Source organism: Hemiscyllium ocellatum, chromosome 19 (genome assembly GCF_020745735.1).
Source record: "Hemiscyllium ocellatum isolate sHemOce1 chromosome 19, sHemOce1.pat.X.cur, whole genome shotgun sequence".
Classification (NCBI taxonomy): domain Eukaryota; kingdom Metazoa; phylum Chordata; class Chondrichthyes; order Orectolobiformes; family Hemiscylliidae; genus Hemiscyllium; species Hemiscyllium ocellatum.
In genome coordinates, this window is record NC_083419.1 from 44313983 (window position 1) to 44323466 (window position 9484).

Sequence of the window (9484 nt, forward strand, 5' to 3'; positions counted from 1 at the left end):
CAGCAGACCTATATAATTTACTATTACTTGAATGGATCAACCCAATCACTTTCTGGCAAACTTGGTTTGTATCCATCAGGTAGAGGGGATCTTAAAAGTTGAGAAACATTTCAGGCATTAGAGACATTGGAAATCTCAAAGGATGCATTGGCATCTGAAGACTATGTCCACCCAATGCTGTGCAGACACATTAACACTGGTGAGCTGTTGCATGTGTAAATGGTGTGGCATAATCTGGTGAGTATACTTCACAGATACATAGGAGGAGATAATGAAAACAGTAACAGCTATAACCAATCCCAAGGTGCTTGTGATGCAGTGTTAGTGTCCTTACCTTTGAATGCAGAGTCCTGGGTTCAATCCCACTTGCTCAAGTGGTATGTCACAATGTCTCTGAAAAGATTAATTAAAAATGTTTCTACAGCTGCTCAATTCCATGCAGATGGTGGACCTAGGATGTCATTAACAAAGCAGGAGAGGGACTGGCTAATGTATCAAATCTGTGAACATCTGTTCAGGTTTCCAGAGAGTGAAGTCCCGTGTAATGATGGAGGATTCCATTTGTGACATGAGTGGTTAATTTTTCTCGGACATGTAAATGTATAATGACCTTGATTCAGAGACTGACATCCTCATGAAGACATATATGGAAAATAGAACTAACTGGATGCAGGGGTTACGGGCATTCAGACCCTAGCCTCATTTATGAAATCAATAAATTGATGAATGGCTGAGATGGGCCTGCCATGCATCTTTCCATTGCCAAAGCCACAACCACTTCAGGTGACTACATGAGTGAATGTGAAGCCTTAAATGGTTGTGGAAAACCAGCTTTAAGGCAATGTGGGCTCATTTCAAGGATTTACAGCTGAAGATACCTCCTCAGTTCCTCTGACAGCGACAGGAATGCTAGATTGTGTTCTGATGACTGAGATGGCCCTGGCAGAGATGCAGGTGGCTCCAAATATGCCAACTCCCAGTAAGATTTAGAAACCCAGAAGATTTGGGATATACATCAACCTGCCTCCACATCAATGTAAAGCTCAGGTGGACCATCCAGTAGAAATTATGATAAGCATATGCCGAAAGCCATAGATTAGTTCTTGGGGTTCATTGGACAGTGTTATCATGTAACATGCATACTTTAATATAAAGAGTTGTTGAAATTAAATTTATAATTAATTACATCTTTATTTTGAAGCAACAGTTGTCAAGATTAGATGTTAAAACTGATGAGGATATGGCCTGTAAAAAGGCAAGACACTTGACAGTACCCGTTTATCTGATGGACAATGCACATTTCAGTCACATGGTATTCGGTTCTTTTCAAAAAAAGAACCTAACAATGGATGATAAGGATCGTTGATGACAGGTTAAGAATCACACCTCTGGGAAAGAGATTCTTGGCTCAGCATCCTCCTCCACTTGCCCTTAAGTCAAACATCTGCTGATCAAAGAGTTATGAAACTCCCTGCCATGTATGTCTATGTCCTGTGGCCTGCACCCCACACCAATCCAGGAGTACTTGTACTGGATGGCAGCTATTGACTCTAGTCTTCCACTGAGATGTTTCCTTGGCTCAACATTATTCTTCTCTGGAGTGACAATGCACAGCAGACAGTAATCATGTGGGACACAGTTAAGGGTACATATTACATATTTCATAAACCTTATCATCAACATATCTATGGTTTTCTTGATGGTGGCCCTTGTATAAGACAGTAAAACTGTAAGGTATAGGAACTGAAGAAGGCCATTCAGCCCATCGGTCTGATAATCTTCAACTCCCAACCTGTCTTTTCTTTTGCAGTCATTTGGTAGAAATTATTTTTGTCCTCTATCTGTGTGTTGGAGCAATGTTGAGTGTTCAGAAAGAGTTCAGAGAATATGTCTTGTCTCACAGGATCAGCCACAAAGGTGGTTGGATGAGCTGAGGTGATTGGGATTGTATATGTATCCTTGGCAGCTTCCTGAAAAACTCCTACATGAACTATTTACAATCATTACACACTGTACTTGTGAAAATGCAGTCATGGATGTAAAACTGATTGCCTTTTCAGTCTAACTGACCCTGATGTTCTCCTGAAGGCTGTCCAGGAGAGAAACGAAGTTGTTCTTTTCCCACGGGGTGGCAACATGATGCCGTCCTGAATGACAAAGACACTTAGACATAGATAGCTGTAGAGCTATGTGCCCACAGGTGGCTCCAGTGTCTCCACAGAATGAATGATCTGCTAACCTCCACAAGGTTATGTACAACTGTCCACTCAATGCTTCATGCTTTTATGAGTTAGTGTTGTAACGTTGCCACTGGAGAGATCTATCACACAGGAGGTTGGTCACTACAGATGACTTGTACAAAGAATATCTGTTACGTCATTGCAGATACCAATGTAGTGCTACTTAGAGTCATAGAGATGTACAGCATGGAAACAGACCCTTCGGTCCAACCCATCCATGCCGACCAGACTTCCCAACCAATCTCGTTCCACCTGCCAGCACCCGGCCCTTAACCCTCCAAACCCTTCCTATTCATATGCCTCTTAAATGTTGCAATTGTACCAGCCTCCACCATTTCCTCTGGCAGCTCATTCCATACACGTACCACATGAAGAAGAGCTTATGCTCGAAACGTTGATTCTCCTGCTCCTCCAATGCTGCCTGAACAGCTATGCTTTTCCAGCACCACACTTTTTGACTCTGATCTCCAGCATCTGCAGCCCTCACCTACTCATGGTTACATTCTGGTGAGCACAACACTGACATGGGCGCACCAATATAGAGGAAGAAATGGCCGAGGTCTCTGAAACTTGGAGGATTGTTGGAGAATTGTTGGAGAACAGGCCCTTGCCATGCTAGCTCCAGATGATGAGCCTCTGGATTCACATTAATGAGCTGATGGAAAGACGGAGGTGTTATGTGTTAAGTTGGAGGTGCTGTTCCTTTAAGAGAGCTGGTCAAGTGACCTGGAGTGACCTTAGGTTCAGTCTAAAACCAGCTGTGAAGGTGAGAATGTCATCCATAACGTGTTCCTGTTCAGACTTACAATTTGTCAACCTGGTATATAATTCCTGGTTCCAAAGGAAACACCAACATGACAGTAGAAAAGCAGGAGAATGTCTGGCAGAGGTGCCAGAGATCCTGTACATATTGAAGTGATAGATTGAGCAGTCTGCCCAAATTCAATCTGATGTTGTAGCTGTAGCATCTGAGCACCTAGTTGCCTCCCTAAAACATTTGGTGGCTATCACAGAGAGCCAGGACCAGCAGAACTTTCAGTATCTGCCAGAAATGAGTGGAGAACTTCACACCATTACTTGAACCATATCTGCATTTACTTACTGGATGGGCGAGAAGGAGCAGAAGGATATTGACCTCCCTCTAGGTGCTCCATTCCCTCACGGTTTCAGACAGGCTGTTACCTCAGGAGATTCCAGAGGTGCCCCACTGTACAACCTCCCTTCTTTCGGGGCCATTTGGTCAGACCAATCAGGTTGCATCTGGATGTGCAGGAGATACCCAGTAAACCATATATTTCTGCTCTTCCTCTGTTCCCATTTCCATCCAGATCCTCATGCCCAGCCTCAGCCTTACAAGCCCTTTGTACAATGTAACTGCTCTTTTTCACAATCTTACACAGCTAACTGTTCTGTTGTATTCCTCATTCTAAATATGCAACTCTCACCCTTTCTTATCCCCCCTGCCATATGTTGGACTCTCACCCTGCCTTCCAAGTTCCTCCCTTGAAATGCTTCCAACACCATTCTTTAAGTTATCCTCCTTCCCATCCCTTTCTACCTAACTGACTTTTATCTGAATGTCCTCAGTTTTGATTTCAGTCCATTTACCTTTCCTGGTCAGGTTTGCTCATGTCAACCAGTATGGCTACCTCACTTGGGTAGGCCTCATCCCTAATTCTGTAAGCATTTAATACAAGCAACCATGCATATGATTGATACTTATTGTAAGGTTTGTTAAACCAGACAGGCTTCACTGCTTTTTATGGCATTTCAAAAATATACTTTATTCTTAAATGTCATCTGTAAATACATACAAAATACTAAATCATAATCAAACAAACTTTAGGAATTTTGACATTTTCTAGAGCTTCTCTACAGTTGCAAAAAACAAAGGAATTTTCAACTTATGTAGGCGATTATTGATGTTTATTTTGAGGCACCAAGAGGTTCTGTTGACTGAACAGACTCTTGTTATACTTTGGCAGAAAGACTTTAGACTACACCCTTTCCCACTGTGCCTTGGCAGCAGTTGCCCCAAGCTTTAAGGCATCCCTCAGCACATGGTCCTGGACCTTGGAATGTGCCAATCTACAACACTTGGTTGAGGTCAACATCTTGCACTGTAACACCAAGAACTTTCCCTGAGTTGATGGTCTTCCAGGTGGAGTTGATACTTGTCTTGGTATGTGTCTTGGGGATCAACCTGCAGAAATCAGAGTCTTGTGTCACAGAGCTGCTTGGGACAAACCTCAACAAAAATCTGCATCTTTCTCCACACTTGTTTTGTAAAGGTACATTTTAGAAGGAGATGTGTGACACTCTCTTCCCCCTTCAGCTGCTTCGAGGTTGATGTGCAGTGGCAGAGAGAGTCTGGGCTTACGTGAAGGATCTCACAGGTAATTGCCTCCTTACCACTCGGCAAGAGATGTCTTGGTGTTTGTTGGAGAGTTCCAGCAATAAGGCATTCTGCCAAATGATGTTGACAGTCTGCTCAGAGAACCACCCCACAGGACCAACCCTCTCCTTTACCTGCAGGGTTTCCAGGATGCGACGTACTGACCACTGCCCGATGGACTTGTGGTCAAAGGTGTTTTGCTGTTTTCTTTCACAATTTTTTCCATGAGGAATAGGTGTTACGGAAAAGTTCCATAACATGGAACATTCACAGCAATGAGGCCAGGCCCATCCTTCCAAAAATCGGAGACAGGAAGAACCTCAGTTTGTAGTGATACTTGGTGTTTGCATAACAAGTGTCTATGAGCAGCTTGATGCAGCCACACACAAAAGTAACCATCAGAACAGGAGTGGCGTTGGGTACCTCACTCTCTTCCCCAACTATGATTGCCCTTATCCAGAGCTGACAACATGGTGTCCCTGTGGAAATCATCCATCTTTGATCTCCAGGTGAAGTGGAAGACAGCTCAGGTGGCTGCACTGGCACAGGCTCGGGGAATAGCCCAGACTTGCACTACATACAACAACACTGACAGTGAGTATCGAACATCTGATGACCAGGTTTTTAACCACAGTAGAGGCGCATCAATGTTCCCATCTGTCCAGTTTCTGCCTCACTTTGGCAGTACACTCATCCTACGTTTTAATGCATGACCTGGCCTCTCCGAACCATAAATCCAGCACGTTCAGGTAACCTGTATTGGTTGGCTCAGTTCACAAAGAACACAGCCTCACTCTTGTCTCAATTTATCTTGGCTCCTGAGGCCAGTTCGAACTGGTCACAGATCCTCATGAGTGTGTGTGATAAGAGTGGATCCAAGCAGAAAATGGTAACACCATCCACGTATAGGAAGGCTTTGACCTGCAGGCCTCCATTGCCTGGAATAGGCTCCCTGTTCAGGTCTCCTTTCTGATGGAGTTAGCAAAAGGCTCTGTACAACACACAAACAAGGCAGGGGAGAGGGGCAACCCTATCCAACTCCAGGTCTGATCGGTATGCTTTTTGATTCCCACCTATTGATTGAGACTGTACGACTGCAGGATCCAATTATGGATTGCCTCCCAAAGACCATTTTGGAATGCACATCCCTCATGTAGGTGTGCTATATACTGTCAAAGGCAGTCTCTTTCTCCAGGCTGATGAGGCAAGTATCCAGCCCCTGCCCTGCCCCGCCCCCCCAACCCTGTGGTGCGCATAGGTGATCGTGTCCCTGAGGAGCACAAGGCTCTTAAAGATCTTCCTGCTCGGTGCAGCACAGCTTTGGATGGGGTGAATCACTGATCCCAGAGCAGACCTATCCTGGTTGATGAAGAACTTGGACAGGATTTTATAATCCACGTTCAACGGTGAAAGTGGTTGCCAATTTCTAATTTTTTCCCTTTTCTCTTTCCACTCATAAATGAGGGTGACGATACTTTTTCTTGTGGATTCATATATGCTACCTGCCAGAAGCACAGTGTCATAGACCTTCAGCAGATCCTGGCCAATCAGTTCCCACAGAGCTGAATACAACTTAGCCAGTAAACCGTCACATCAAGGCATTTTATTCTTCTCAAAGGACTCGAAGGCCTTCATTAGCTCACTCAGAGATAACCACTGGTCCAGCCTCTCCCACATGCTGTTGGCAAAGGGCTGTGTGATAGAGGACTAGAACGACTGGGAGGCCGTGCTGTCTGTGGGCTGCATGTCATATAGTCTGGGATGAAAGGATATGCTGATCCTCAGGATATCAGACTGAGATGATGTTGCTGGACATCTTCCTCCCTGAGGCTGTTGATCATAGAGCTCTCCCTATGCACCTTCTGGAAGAAGAAATGTGGGCATGTCTCATTCTACTCCACGGAGCGGATCCTCAACTGCAAGATTATCTTATAGCCCTCTGATGCAAAGAGTGAGGCTTCCTGGCTCTTCACCTCCTGGAGATCCTCTGTAACATCAAACCTCATCACCTGCAGCAGGAATAGTTCTGCATGCTTCTCTGGAATTTCTCTCTCACCTTCTGAACACCTTTGAGAACAACAAACCTCTTGATGTTCCCCTTGACTGTTTTCCAACAGTCCACTGAAAACTCAAAGACGGGTTTCACGGTTCTCTGACGTGTGTAATCCCTTTGGAGCTTGTGTGTTCTAGGGTCAACGGTTTCACAGCATTTTTAACTGTTTCCACCAGGTATCCGGACGTGTCAAAGATGCAGTTGGACTGTCCAGCCAGAATGATGGCCTGGGGGTTGACAACAGCACTGGGAGCTGCTAAAGAACGGCCATCTGCTCACTCTTCACCACCAGAGTGTCAAGTTAATTAGTGTAGGGGAGCATTTCTGTACATCTCTACAAGGGGGCAGGCAACCATCATGTCCTTAACCTTGGAAATGGTGAATTGTCTCCATGCAGCAGAACACTCAGAGCTGCTATTGTGCTCTGCTCCTTGTTCAGATTATTGCTGCTCCCAGTTGCCCAGAGCTATGGTGCAGTGTGTACTCCATGGTTCCCGATGACTGAAAGCTGGGTTTTACAGGGCCGCTTGGGCCATCTGGCATTTCTGGACTGGGGTAATCCTTTCCTCCCCTACGATGTTTTGTCCCTTTCTTTGTCTGCGGTAATCCCACTGCATATCTTCATTGCCAGAGGAGCTCCTGGTATGTTCTTCATGCAGCTGTGGCTTTTCTTTTTGCTGTTGGCCAGGGCCGGTCCAGTTACTCTTCATCTATGACCACTCAATTCCATTATTGCCTTGTCCTCACTGACTCCAGTTTATCAGTTGGGGGTTGAGTTGGTTGTTGTCCCTTGTACTGGTGTCCTTGCTGGTCTTTCCCTCATTCTAGGTGACCCCCCTTTCAGTGCTCTTGCTGGAGGGTGGAACTTACTGTCTTTTGGGAGCCTACGGCTTGCGTTGCCACTTCCTGCCATCTCAACATATGTGGCTCCCTCTCCTCAAGCTGTTGGTCTGCTTCCCTACACAGGTTGCAGCTCTCAGACTCCTTACATTCCTTTGTCAGGAGCCCTTCCTTTTTACAGTTGCTGCTGAGGGTACGTTGCAGACTTCACAGATTCAGGACACTCCATGGTGCTCTGCATATGTCAAGACGCCTTGGCTCCCTCCAGTCATGAAGCTAGATGTTAGGTGGAGGATGATGACAACAGGGAAGACTGCAAATGACTGGGACCTACCATGAGCTAGCTGACCCAGATAGGAATCTTTAGGCTGAAAGTGCTTGTGCAAACAAAGACCTTGGTTATGAAGGAACAAGGTTACTGAAGAAGTTTGTACTCACTGAAGCTGGGAGGAAGAAGTCTATCCCCCCTACAAGTTTGAAACATAATCCCAGCAAGCTGGGACATTAAGATATATTTAGGGCATGTTACTGAATGCAGGCTGGAATCAGAAAAGCCGACATGCCTGAATCAGAAAAGCCGACAGCCCCTCATACCACAATTGTAATATACCATTGGAAACTTGAATTTTTGTCTCCCATCCCACTGGGGTCTTCTGCCTGCCTTTCTAAAAACTCTGGATGAAGGCAGAAAAGTCTATCCTAACTTTTCTTAAAATCGATTTCAGCCAAATTTTTCAGGAAAATATCTTTGTGTTCATAAAATATCCATGAATTAAAACATCCTTAAATTCAATTTCAAAACTGAACAATGAAAATATCAACACAACAATTTGACTTAAAGGAACATTGTAATAGAAACCATTAACACTCGAGTGCCTTATTTTGATCCAAGAAACAGACAATGCAAGTCAGGAAATTTCTTGGCTTAGTACGCTCACACTGAGAGAAAGTGCCAGCCTTCATTATGTTTTCTTGCCTGGAGAGCCTGAGGAACTTAAATAATTGTTTTAAATGAAGTCAAAACTTTTTGTCTTGCACTTATCAGGACTAGAAAGCAGGAAACAGACTTGAGCAAAAGGGACACAATTTATATGGCATCAGAAGAGTGTAGTGCCATCTTTGGCATGGAGGTGCAACAAGAACAGTTAACTGCCAATAGTAGTTCTCAAGTCAGCAGGTAAACTCTGATTGGTCAAGGTGCTGTGATGGGAATGCACCAGAGACTCTTTGACTCCTTTAGTTCCAAATGAAAATAATGCAATAATATACAAGGTACTTCTGCCTACAAAAGAACTGGGTGCTTGTTCATAAATGTAGCTTCTAACACTTGCAAATGCATAACACTGTGAGCCTGACTGATAATCTTAAGTTGATTTCCATTGTAAATCTTAGCATGTTTCACATTAGTTAATAAATGTTGTTCAAAATCACAAGTAAATTTGGACATAGTGTTCTAAGGTTTGTAAGCAGGGCTGACTAAGAATTGTTGTCATGCTGCCTGCTATGAATGGTCATCAGGATATGTTGCTTGATATTGTCTGTTGGTCATTTGGATATATCACCTACATTTCTGGCATTAGAATATATCAAATTTCTCATTTGCATGGTAGGCAAAATGTCTTTTTGGCTTATCAGTAACATTCTTTGAGTGAAGAAGTTCATTGACAGGCATACTGCAGAGTCGCAGCATAAGACAGTCAGCTTCACCTGTCAAATTTGTAAGGCATCTTCCCCTTACAGCTGTTTTGAGGAAGGGTCACTCAACCTGAAACGTTAATTCTGATTTCTCTCCACAGATGTTGCCAGACCTGCTGGGTTTTTCCAGCAATTTCTAGTTTTGTAATCGGAGGTAAACAGGGCACCATTCAGGGCCAACGGTGGTGACCAGAGGCCCTTTAATGATGTATACCAAGTGATGTTTTGACCATGGTAACCTTTATCATGTAGGGTTGTTTG

General features: G+C 44.2%; 1 protein-coding gene across 1 annotated transcript in view; it reads right to left on the reverse strand.

Moving 5' to 3' along the window:
• Positions 1–9484, reverse strand: part of cacna1c (calcium channel, voltage-dependent, L type, alpha 1C subunit) — a 1009638-nt gene that overhangs the window by 131500 nt on the left and 868654 nt on the right. The gene's annotated exons all lie outside the window — the stretch shown is intronic.